The 13614-nt window shown below is 35.4% G+C and overlaps 1 protein-coding gene across 1 annotated transcript in view; it reads right to left on the reverse strand.

Moving 5' to 3' along the window:
- The window catches only part of slc10a7 (solute carrier family 10 member 7), a 129081-nt gene that overhangs the window by 90200 nt on the left and 25267 nt on the right, over nt 1-13614 (reverse strand). The gene's annotated exons all lie outside the window — the stretch shown is intronic.

The raw sequence follows: 13614 nt of genomic DNA on the forward strand, positions 1-13614 counted from the left end.
TGTTTTAGCAAAAAATTGGGTACAGTGTTACAAACACAAAAAAATGATGCTGCAAAACAAATTAGCCTAATCTCAAATCTCTCCACTCAGAAGTATTGCTATCTAAGATAGCAATAAAAATGTGTATTTTAATTGCTTAGTAAACCTAAAAAACACATACTGTAGGTCCAGCCTTATATTAACTGCAATAAAAATTTTCTATTTAACAGTTATAAAAATATAAAATCTGTTTTTTACACTGTGTATGAAAAATGGTATATTGATCTTAGAGAGTGAAACATTATGTTTTGCAAATAAAATAAAAGCTGTAGATGAAGATTTCATTTCTGGTGATTTTTAAATGTCTTTCACCAAACAAATTCTAACAAAGTTGTCTTGAATTGCATCTTACAATTTATTTGGTGGTGTACTCTTGAATACCCACCTTTGAAACAAATCTTTATGTAGCCTGACCATATCAAACATTTTTTGAAGAATGTTAGCAACGGGTTAAATGAAGATGAATCTTCCACACACCTTGGAACATATGAAGGAAGGGAATACAGCATAGTAAATGGGTTTACTGTACCTAGATCATCTCTTTTCTAGTCGATACATACTACCTACGACCTACGATAGAGTTTTTCTATTTTTCCCTTCAGCTCACCATGGCTTAAGCAGAATGAAGCTCTGTGAAAGACGGGTTCATTCTGAAGCACATAACCCATTTGTGAATTACAAACCTCAGACTTCAGGCCCACTAGAAGAGATGGTGAAAAAAACACCTTGTCAAACAGTCATTTCCAGAAACCGTTTGCTCATTATGAATTTCAGTCCTGTACAAAATGTTATTTGCACACGTTTTCAATTCACATATTTAATCAACTTAAAAAATTAAATATCATATTTTATAAACTTATATTAAATGTAATCATGCTCTGCTGATGAAAGACACGACAGAACAAAAGTGTCTTTAAAAGTGACTGAAAACCAAACTACTGAACACAGGATGAAAAGCATAAATTGAAATAATAATAATAATAATACCGGAATGACCCCTAATTATATCAGCACTGACACTAACTATAACCAAATTCATTTATTTTGTATGTAAGCAATTAAGAACTTAGAAGAAAAAACTTGGGAAATAATTTGTCATTCATGTAAGCTGGTCCTGTTCTTTCCCGACAAACTCTTTATGTCGGACTGCAATCACCTGAACAATGTTTTCTATTGTTGGAAATTTATTTTGAAATGGTTTGTTTAAAGTGATAATTTGTAGAGAACATCTGTAACAAAAAAATATTGGAATATTGTTTTAGTATTACAGCTCATATTCCTCAAGGATGGTAATTAAAAAGGTTATACTCAAAATTACTACGATAAATTAAGCAGGACATTTCAACCACATTTCAACTGCACATCTACTACTCCTTTAAAGCAAAGCAAATAGCATTTATTATACACTGGTTATACAAAAAACACACTTTTCTACAAGAAAATTAACTCCTGAAAAATTATGATTATTAGCACCGATTTCCTTTTAAATTGCCATGCAAACATGTCAAATAGTAAGGAATATTACTGATCTTTAATACAGTCAACATAAATTCACAAATCAGATTAGTATGGTTTCTTAATAATGAAATACTCATAACAACCTAATGAAAATGACAAAATCGATATTAACTAATGATTTGTTAATTAAAATGTGTTTTATGGTTTGATAGCCCCCCACTATTTACTAATCCTATCAGAAATTTCAACATGGCTTTATCAGGTTAAACAATTTTACACTTTTTACTGAACTCTACTGTAACTACAAAATGGATGTTAGGTGAGATAGAATATCTACTGTACATATCTACTTCACTCAAAAATAATCTTTAGTATCCATCTAACTAAAAAAGGTGAGTGATGTTTTAAAAAAAACACACTAAACACACATACTGTATATAGTAAATACTAACATAAGTGAGTATTATTAATAATCTAATCTCAGAAAAAACTAATTTAAAGAGATCAATAAGAAATCAAGCTTTCATAATTCAATAGACTTGGTGGAACTCATTTAGACATAAATAAACAGCCCTTCCATTTACACCTCTTGACCTTTCATAACATCTAAAAATCACATACTATAACCAAGCGGTTGCTGAACAAAAATCAGATAGTCCCAGAAAGAGGTGTTTCAATCTAATTTGTTCAACAATGCACTTATATATTACTTTTTAATAATTCCCAGCACCACAAGGGAGAAAAAACACTGTTGGTCAGAATTGAAAAAAAATAATTTAAGCATCTAGCAAATCAATTTAAATCAACATGCATTTTGACAGTAACACTGAAGTTTATATGATTTTGTTTCTTCTGTGATATCCTCTAAATCAAGAGGAATCTCTCAGATTAAACCCTTTTTCATTTGCTGAACTGTAAACCAGCAGTCCCACTGTATAATAATAAATAGAGTACCATAAGTAACAATAAGCTGAATCCCAGCCTTAAAGCTGTAACAAGCTTATAAGAAAGTCAAGTTAATCATGTAACATACCTTCATAATTACTCTTTGTCTTAACAGCCAATCATAGCCTCTTGGAGTAAATCTTTACTTTCGCAGCTGTCAAAAGCTTTCCTTTTCTTTTGATATTTCAGATGACTGGCTAATGTCATTTTGTTTTTTTTATTTTTTTTCCCATGCATGTAATGAAAAAAAAAATCATATTTCTCCAGAAGGATAGATGTGAGAAATGGGGATGGAATGGATGATCAATCGAAGTCTTTCAATTTCTAAATAAAAATTAGTGTTCATTTCACCTGGAAGTCAGTTCAAGTGGACAAGCTACACGGGTCTCAGAAAAATAGAGTTTCAGCTTAGCTGATCTTCTCCAGATTCTGAGATCTGAGACTATTCAGAGCATCCCAGGACATAAGGCCAATGATAACAGCACTAGAGCAATGCTGCACCCAATGCTTTTGACACAATCACTGAGCACTGAATGGTTTCCCCTCAGCAGGAACAAAAAGAGTCATGAACCTCTCAGTTTGGCGGGAGAAGGATAGACGTGGATCTGGTATTGGAAATTAAGTTGACAACATTTAATACAGTATTATTGAATTGTTTTTTTTTTTCTTTAAATGCATACGAACATTCATCTCAATGCAGCTGCGGCAGAAAACAAATTCAGGTTCCTCATAATGGGTGCAAAATTGAATCAGGTGTCTGGTCCTCTTAAGGAAATTAAGTCATTCTGTGGAAGGGGGGGGGTTTAATGAGAACCAAGCCTGCCGACATTGATGAATGGGAATGACACCAGGGAGAGCATGTAAGCAGGACAATATCTGCATGTTCGGGTTCTGCTGCCTATTTCTCACTTTCCATCCCCAACACCACTGGCTTCTCATGGGGGACCTATTCATCTCCGGCATAGTTATTACAAAACGTTTATTTGAGCATATATTCTGCAGACGATGACAGTTAATAAAGGAAATACTTTATAAGCTGTATTTTTACATAGTGCTCCGATTATGGTCATTATTTGGTATTGATTGATCATTCCCGGATTGCTCAGATTTTAGAGGCAGGTGTATTTCAGTCATGCACATTTAAGGCCAGTTATGCACCTTGCAGCTGAGAAATATTTATGGCCAACCTATTTCTTGCAAATCAGTTTTATTTAATAATGCAGAGTGCGAGAAAAATCAACTATATAGGCTACATTTTACTGCAGATATGACAGGTCTCTTTCATTACATTAATATACAACAGTGTGAAAAGAGAAAAGTATTCTTAAATGAAATTCAATCTCGCATAAATGCCATTTGGAAAATTCATTATTAAAACAACGGATAAAGTGATAACTTATTCTACTCGCAGTTAATTTATAATACTACTAATCCTTATGCCATTATTAATAATAACTTTTAAAGTTATTTTGGTGATGGAACATTTGTATTTTTACCTGAATTTAGGCTTTTAATTTTCGATTTTTGATTTGGCAAAAGAAAACATTTATACAATTTTAATTCCGTTCAATAAAGTTTCAAGATATTACAAGGTTTCCAAAACCCTTTCTTTTCTGAGGCAGCTTATTGCTCTATCTTGTGTCATATTAGCCCTGCAGTTAACATTTGTAGAATAGGGTCAAACCCACCTGGGTGGGCTTCTCTTTGCTGCTTCTCACACTCTTTCAATGAGGATCACTTTTATGAGGAAGGAGATGTGAATGCATCATCGGACTCTAGATTATCCCACCTCACCCAACAACTACAGCAGAAATGTGCATCAGGAATGCTGAAGTGCAGCAAGGAGGCGAGTCTCAGCACCAGCAGCTTGAAAGGCCTCTACTACACTTGATCTGAGGGCTTGGGGTCACGGTGGGATACCTGCCTCCGAGTCTTTGTGGGAAAATAACACAAGCCATGTTAGTGGGGTACCTGAAGTAATTTATAAATAAATGCATTCCATATACTAATATATATTCTATATTCCACAGAGGCCACATAGTCTAAACACCTAAATTACCACTATACGTCAAAGAGGTGAACAGCAATTACTATTTAAGCTAGTCATTTCACTTCCATTATTCAACATTTATATGAGCATTAAAGAGTGGCACTAGGTCTTCTAGACAATTTGGATAACCAATAAAAAGGCCAACAATGTTAATATATACAGTTAAAGAGTGTAGAATTTTAATAGAGAGATGTTACTGTACATTAAATGCACTTGTCAGGGACCTCATTTAGGATACTGTATAAAAATGTTGTCAATATGTTAAAGAAGAAATATTGCTACTCTAGAACAAATTCAGGAAGGGGAAACCAGAAAATGTTCCCACGTTTAAGGTAATGTCCGACACTAAAAAGCGAAAAGAAATTAATCATCTTAGTTGAATAGAGTAATAGAATAAAGAAAGCTATGAGGGGACCTGATTCAAGTCTTCAAAGTCCTCAAGAGCACTGACAACTGGACTTCAGAATTAACAGTGAAGCACATTTAGAACTGAGGCACAAAAGGGTCAGTTGTTTTTTTTTTTACACAGAGGGTGAAGAGAATTGGGAACAAGCTACGCAGCAAAGCTGTAAAGACAGAAAATTTTACTTCTTTCAAAATGTGGCAGGATGAGATCTTCAGGTCGTGTAGCTTTGTTTCAGAAGCTCAGCACTAGACCCCCTGCTTATTATTATTATTATTATTATTATTATTATATTGTTTTAATCTAAATACTGTATGAAAACACCCAGACAGTTATTATGGTATACCTATATTGACCAAAGGTTCCCTCAAAGTTAAATTTTTTAGGCAATGCATTCAATACTCTCTCTCAAAACTGATATGAGAACAGGATTATTCTTAGCAAACTACAACAGAACACATTACTGTCAGTTTCAATATAGTTCTGACCTTCCATCAAGAGTGATCACACACTGTCTCAGCATTGCTTTCTATCATGTATATAACTGAACACTGTGGTGTTGTCTGGAGCCCCTCAGACAATACAAAGTCAATTCAATGGAATGTTTTTCTTACTCTACAGCAGAACTGAAACTCTGCACACTCAACAGTTCAGTGCAGCTTAGGTGAAGGTTTGGTCTGAACAAGAGTTTATACAGTGTGGAAGCCGTTGACTTTTAATTGGGATTCAAGGCTAAAGAATAAGTTAGATTAGACAGCATTTAAAAAATCCCCAATAATGATGCTGTAGAATAAAGAAACAAATGAGTGGAGGTCTAATAAAGTACTGCACCACGAGAAAACAGTCATGTTTAGTTTTGAGAAAAGCAGAAATTCTTTATCAAAAATAACTGTGTTGGAAAAAATAAAGGTTCTGAAATCAAAATGGAACTTCTCCTCTTCCATCCCTGTTGATTTGAGTTCAGTATGAATTATTAAGCCCGTAGTCGAGCCCCTTCTCATTATCAGCACAGTGTCAAGAACAGTTTGCAGAGCTGAGATTTGAGACCAGCTCCCCGTGACCACATGGTCATGCTCCATCTTTAATGGCCTCAATGATGTCAGCTGAGACTTGCTACTATCAACTTCAACTGTTTCATCAGGAAGCCAAACAGGTAGGATATAGAATAAGACTGCGCTACTGGCCTGGGAGAAAGAAAAATAACTGAGAATTGCTGAGGTATAGATCCATAAGGGATGGCCATATTTAAATGGCCACAGACAAACGTTTGCACAAGCTTTTTACCTTTCATTATATTTCTTGCTATCCGTGTTGAATATCATTTGCGGATTAGTTCTTGCTCCAAAGAGTGCATTGTTTCATTTGTATGACCCCACTAGCTAATTACTCAAATCCATCACGTGAATTAATTAACAAATTAATTTAGGGGTCCTGTCTTCTTATAAGGCAATTATTAATACCACACAATCGGAAAGAACAGCACTGACATTGGAATGTCCAAACCCATGAAAATGTACAGTATTTTGTAGTATTATGAACATGAAAAAACAGACAGAACATTTCCCTTCAGCCTTTCCCCTATGCGGAGGGTGAGTGTTGGTGTGATACAGCTCCACACACTAATGTGAATAGAATTAGAAGCTCCAAATACAAATGACCTGGGGATCCCTGCTGGGGATACCTGGCGTCTCCATTGATTAATTAAGCGGGAAAAGGGCTTGGGAAAACTCTAAACACAAACATCAAACAAAATGCTGCACTAAACCCATACGTCAATCAAGCGAGTTTGTCAAATTATTCCCCGCAGAATTCCTTAGGAAACAGAAGGGACCATGAAATGCAAAGATTGCAAATTAGACCCCAGTATGGATTATTGTCTGATGAGCTGTATAAGCAGGTACGAAAACAAATGGATGGATAAATAGACAGACAAATCAATCCATGACATCTACCACCGAATAAGATTCATCTAATTCCATTCATTTCACTTTTCCTCAAAAATATGATGGTTGCACTCCACTGTCATATTGGTATTCATTTAGGCAGAAAAGCAGTGTTGTTTGAACTGTAAGTAAATGACTTGAAATTGCGGAGCTGGCATATTTACACCAAGGCCTGTGCTGGGATTGTGGATGACGTTTTTATGTCATATGTTTGACAGTATCATCTTCCGAGCTTGAAGTTCCTCTCATTAGTCCATGGAATTATATTTAACATTGCTTTGAGCTAATAACAACTGTGGTTTTATATAGCAGGTGTCATGGTGCAAAACCTCAAACTCTTTGTGTTGCACAAAAAAGGAAACAATTAAAGAGTGCTGACCCTATTATAAACTTGTTATATAAGTTGCCTGTTCACAAAAAATCTGCTTCAACCGACACATCATCTCAGAAACTAACTGAAAATGTCTAACTGTAGATGGAAGGGGAATCAAGAATTTAGAAGCATAAGAACAAATGGCTCTTTCTCTGCTAGAACACATTCTGTGAAGGGTCTGGCAGACTGACATCGGTGTTAAGTGTGTATAGACTTACAGGTAGGAGACAGCAGTGAGCATCGAGACAATGAGGCCATTAAAAGTCATAGAAGCCAAAACAAGCATTTCAACATAACATTCATAATGAGTCTCTCCACGAAAATTCTGTGTGGCCATGGCTGCAGTACAGATATACATTAAACCATGTCTTCTTTAATTTGGTTACACACCAGATTTAAACTTAGTTTTCCTTTGCTACAGGACTGTTTTGATTGGGTGTTAAATATGGCTTAATGAGGGAAGCTGTCCATGTGGAGAATGAGCACATTGGTCGGCTCAGAACTGTCGTATTTTGAGTATTTGAGTCATCGAGCAAATTTACCACTAAAGAAAGAAAAACTTCTGCCAAACAAACAAGTAAATAAAATTTTGGGAGGCCTTGTACTTCGTAAGATGATACTGGAAATGTAGGCCTATCATACAGAAAATACTCATTTGTTAATGCGACACTGTGATCTTGCTCACAAGTATAAAATCTGTTAGATCTGATTTGCCTTTGCTTTTTCCGAGTCACTGAAGTTTAAAAAAAAGCCCAAGGAAAAAGCTTTCAAGGCAGAATCAAAACAAAACGCTGTACAATGATGAAGTGAGTCCCGAGCCCTGACATACACGGTAAGAAAGAAAGACAATCCCTGTACTGCAAATCTCATCTGTTTCTTATTATCTCTTGTTAAGAAAAGAACACCTTGCTTGAGTTGCAGTACCACCTTTTTACTGACATTTAGCTGAAGCAAAATATTTACCCAGCAATTACCCGTTGATGCCCTTCATCTCGTTAACAGCAATGCCCTGAATATAATGACACAACAGCACTGTTCTTCACCAAAGCAGACTATTGTGATGCAGACAGAGAGAAAATCTGTTCCTGCATTCTGTAAATAACTTGAAGCAACTGAACTTGATTATAGTAACAGAAACAAACACACTCAATAAAAAAAACACTTCACATACAGTACTGTACTTTGTATGCACAAACGTTGTAACCTGTGAAAGTATACGAATCGGCACAATAAAAAAAAAACTACCGAGGCATCCTTAAGGCAGATGATGAAATATTTTTTCATATTCTCCTTTTTTGCACGTTGATACACTTTTCAAACTCTTCTGTATTTGGTGATTGCAGACAACGGTGCCGAATTTGCGTTTGGCTGCAGATTTCTGTGTCAACCACAGAAAATCACTGACAGCGAACCAACTGAAAACTCAAGCACCCGTAAACTGCCTACATTAAGTCTTTAGCCACAAACATCTCAGATTTAATTCTAAATAATACTGCTGCAAAACCCAAACAAAGTGGTGCCCCCATCATACTCTACAGGGATGAAAACAATTCTGTGATTCACGGAATATTATGCTAGAACACAAAAGCAAATCAACTGTTAAAGATCTCTTAGGTTATAGAAGTTATAGAAACTGAAATAGCTTTGATCTGAGTTAACACAAGAAGCAAATCATGACCACCAGTATTTCTTACATGACTATTGAGGAAAAATAATAGAGAACATTTTTTTTTTAATTTAACTTTGGAACGATTACTTGCTGACATGAGACATCATAAAATCCCATTGGAAATCAAACTGCAAGCAGTATCTTGAGGTTTAAATGTTAATTTAGCAAATGTTATAATAGATCTATCAGAAATGCATTTACAGTTAAAACTAATACATAATTTGAAACCATTTTAGTGAATTCAGTGTCATATATATTTCTATACATTTCTCATCACCTTCAGTGATGGCCTGATTATCCCAGTATCTTGTAGGAAATGTCTCGGACAGTAAAAGGATATAGTATTCCACTGTAAAATTGCACTCATGTTATATTAAATGCTTAAGCAAACAAATCTTTTTAAAATGACTAGTAAATCATCTAAACAATATTTGAAATCATTTCAATAGATGCCTTACTTTTGCTACTTGTACAATTCCATGCTATGCAGTCAAATATTAAAATTACTTTTTCAAAGTAGCATTTCCTAGTAATTTTTTGAGTTCCAGAGATAAATTTCACTTGTGAATATTATGCATGTAAGAGGACTCATTCACTTTACTCTTCAAACAATTAAAGGTTTTTATGCCAATTCAGTATGTACTGTACACGTGCTCAGGTCACACATGTTTCTTTTTCAACACTGATATAGTGTTTAAAATATTTTTTTAATGAATTCACATGTGTAAACAATAAAATACATTATTTTTTAATAATAAAATACAATATATTTTTAAAGATGGCAAGACTTTATTTTAAGGTCTCCTCCACTTCTACTGTAAATGTCTGTGTATTTAAATACACAAGTACTAAAAGTTAGTCACAGAATAATTGTAAAGACTTCACTTATTTTTAAGCTTTTTTAATAAAAATGCAGCAGAACGTTAGAGGGAGTTGACATAATTACTCAATTATGACTAAACCTACAAAAGTAAATATGCAGCTTGTTCTTATTCTTTTCTTTGTATTAAATTGTTTTTCTGTGAATTGAGAATGGAAGTCTGCTAACTGAGGCACTATGGCAACACGATGCAATGATTTCCTCCTTATCCAGCAACAGAGAGAAAATGTGGTTGTGACCTTGTCAGATCTGAGAAACTGAGTGTGGCTGGGCCTGGTCCATACTGAGATGGGAGACTTCTGTGGAAAACCAGGCTGCTGCTGGACATGGTGTTGGTGGACCACCAGGTGGCCCTCTTCCCTCCGATCAGTAATTCCAAACCATTATGCCCGTTTGGTGACGAAGGACGCGTACTGAAAGAGCTGTAGTCCTTCAGTTAAGGCGTAAAACCAGGGTTTTGACTATTTGGTTATTAAAGATCCAATGGCGTCCCCGTTTATAAGAGTAAGGGTGTTAACTCCTCATGTCCTTGGTAATTCCACTAGGCTTGCACCAATTTCATTCTGATCTACATAAACTTTCCCTTTAAGTTAAGTGGTGAAGCAACTTCTCAGTCCTCCACCTGTTCTGCTGTGCAGTGTGGTTGCTGAAGCATAAAGACTGAGTTGGGTGCCACTGATGAATGTGGTAAACGATTCTCCTCTTGTGGCGCGCAGGGATCCTTTTGGATAACAACCTTATATCATTGTGTCAAAGCTTGCATACAGACCCCTACAGATTTATTTTGCACTAGAGGAAAAAATAATACAAATTTGCAAACTACATCTGCCTGGCAATTGGACCGACCGACTTACTGTCTAACTTGAATGAAAAGTTAATGAGACATGCTCATCAGCATTGTTTGTCGTTAAAAAGGTGAAGCTCCTGTGAAGGAAACACTCCTGGCTACTGCGAAAATATTGAGGGGGATTATTATATTTTGGGGATGTCTTGCATCTACAGGTCCTGCAGACTCTGTTAATTTAGGGAAAATCCGCATACCAAGACGTTTTGGCACAGGTAACTCCTGGTTTACCTGTAACAATAATCCAAATGCATCAGATATCCAACCTGACAAAAGAATGGTTAACAGCACACAAAATAAATGTTCTGAGCTGCCCATCTCAATATCCAGTTCTCAATCCAATCCATAGTTCAAGGTCCTAACTCAATAAAGTAGTTCACACACAGACTTCAATTAAGACAACTACTCTGCAAAGTCATAAGATTACAATACTATTTTTATTTTTAAGGCAAGACATTATTTATTTTATTTTTAAAAGCAAGACATTATTCAAGCTGGATTTTTGTTCCGATTCATGGGTTTTTGTCTGAGGCCATATCTCTCCGACATTCAGCAAGTATTTACTGATGAACTAAAGGTCTTCACAACCCATTAAAATATTCCCTTTTACCGGCACAAAATCAACTGTTCCTTTGCCTGCTTATTCTGGCATTCGAATTGTGTATTATAACCTTTCAACAATGCTATTTTTTTCATATGCTTATCAGCATGGCCCTGCTCTTTTTACTCCTGGATCCTTTGCCCTTTCAATCATGAAGCATATTACTCCTCTGTCAGAGCAAAGCAGTTCCTAACGACAGGGAAGCCAGCTGGGATAGGAAGAGGGCAGCAGGCTCATGCATTAACATAATAATCCAACTGCGCTCCCATAGGCCCTTAGGCCAGACATCATATTAGGTAGGCCTCCTGTGTGGGTCCTTGCAAAAGCTGCCTTATCACTTGCCTGTCAACCTGTAGCACCTAGTGCCTGCAAAAAGCAATAAGTTTCATGAAAAAAGCAGGGTGCTCTCTGTATAACATGGAATTTCAGGTGTTTGTTTTAAATTACTTAATTTTAGAGCCATAACACTAAAAAACATTTTTATTGCATCTAGGAAGAGGCATATTCCAGTTTTCTACACAATACTCATAATGATTCAAACCTTCCTTGTTACTGCTTATTTAATAACTATCATTTCTAATCCTTAGCGGACAGCTTGTCTATTACATCACACTTTCAATGCAGGTTGTGTATCATATTATTGAGTGGATTCATTTAGTGTCATTGCCACAGGTTAGTAGAACACATATTACTGCATCTCCTCTCTTTGATTAAGTATTATTTTGACATCTTTCAATGATTTAATCAATTATTTCCTTTCAATTTTCTCACGTTTTACATCATCTGCTGACAAATCATACAGCAGGAGTGACACATCCTTCCAAACAGCCCTGCTTTAATATTTGTGTAAATTACAATTTCTAAGGTGAAAAATAATACTGAAAACAACAGGCAATGAAAACAGGTTAAACCACTAAAGCTAAGAGAAACACAATTTTACACAATTTCCAAATCCATTGAAAGATCATTCCACTACCTGTATTTGAACCAGGAGAACTGAAATTTTGTTAAAAGTGAAAAGTGCAGGACAGAGTCTAGAGATCAGTGTGAAAGAATGTATGGTGAAGGCAGATTATAAATATACAGTAAATGTAATTTATCATCTTTGTTGTATTTAAAATCTGTGCAGCAGAAATCGCAACAGCCTTTTAAGGTTTTTTTCTGAAACACCAGGAAGTAGTACTCAACAGAACACCAAAAATCAAGAGGTGGTAGAAAGCCGTGTTAGAGACAGGTGAATAAAGACACCATAGCAACCTTGAAACATGCTTTTCAAAACACAAATCTGCTTCCAAGATAACCACCAAGATCCTTTACACCTGTGCTTGGCTACATTTCATTTCCATCAATGAACAAGTTGAAATTGTCCTAGTTACAGGAAGAAACAATAAGTATCATTGCAGTCTTATCGGGATGTATCTGACAGAAATTCTGTAGTTTCAGCAATCAAGGAATTAGCAGAATTGAATTTATCAGTGAGTGTGAATCATACTAAAATCTTGTGTCTGAGCCTAGTTTTTACTAAACTGCTGTTACTGTACATGAAGAAAGAAGTAATTTAGAGAATTGAGGTATGTTGTTTAACTGGGACTGAAAAGAAATGGCTGTTCTACTGTTATTTCCATATAAAACTACAGTAGGTTAAGATGTAGTGCGGAGAGGTTTGGAGTTAAAGGAAATTGCAATAAGTCATGTTTGGGAATTAGACAAGGTACAAACTGTATACTGTATTTTTGGTGGCGCAAGTGCATTACACCGCCAATGTGTGAACATAGGTGATTCTTTATTAAGATTGCTGTTTTAGATGACACAGTTTTAGCGTAAAAAATAACTGAAAGGTTGCTTTGGTATAACATGACAAAAGCAAAGTTGCAGAAAAAAACCCTGGAAGCCAATGAAGGGCACAGTGACTATGTGGTAAGAGCCTAGTAAAACAGGAGATACCAAATAGACAAATATTCAAACTATATAAAAATGGATAAAGGGATCCTAACGGTCACAAAGCAAATCTGAAATTAATTATATTTATGACACGAAATGTGTAGATAACTTTCATTCATATGCACAATTCCCATAACACACACAGATTAATTAATCACATTAATGTATGATAAGTTTCCTTGGTACTGCTTAAACCCATATCCGGCTTTATCAATAAGTGATATTTAACTAATTTGACATGATTCATTTTTACTTTATAGCCTCATTACTACAGTACAAACATTTACGGAATTAACAAAAATTAGTTTCAAATCTTAATTCTTATAACTGGAGCCCTCTGTTTTCCTTGACTTGGCAATGTTACTTGCATTTCAGTTGGTATGCTCCAGGTGTCCCTTTAGCCACTCCATTAAACTTCCCTAATTTCTTAACTAATTAAGAAATCAGTCCATCAATATTTGTCAGGAG

This window comes from Lepisosteus platostomus, chromosome 1, assembly GCF_059453375.1.
Source record: "Lepisosteus platostomus isolate fLepPlt1 chromosome 1, fLepPlt1.hap1, whole genome shotgun sequence".
Classification (NCBI taxonomy): Eukaryota; Metazoa; Chordata; class Actinopteri; order Semionotiformes; family Lepisosteidae; genus Lepisosteus; species Lepisosteus platostomus.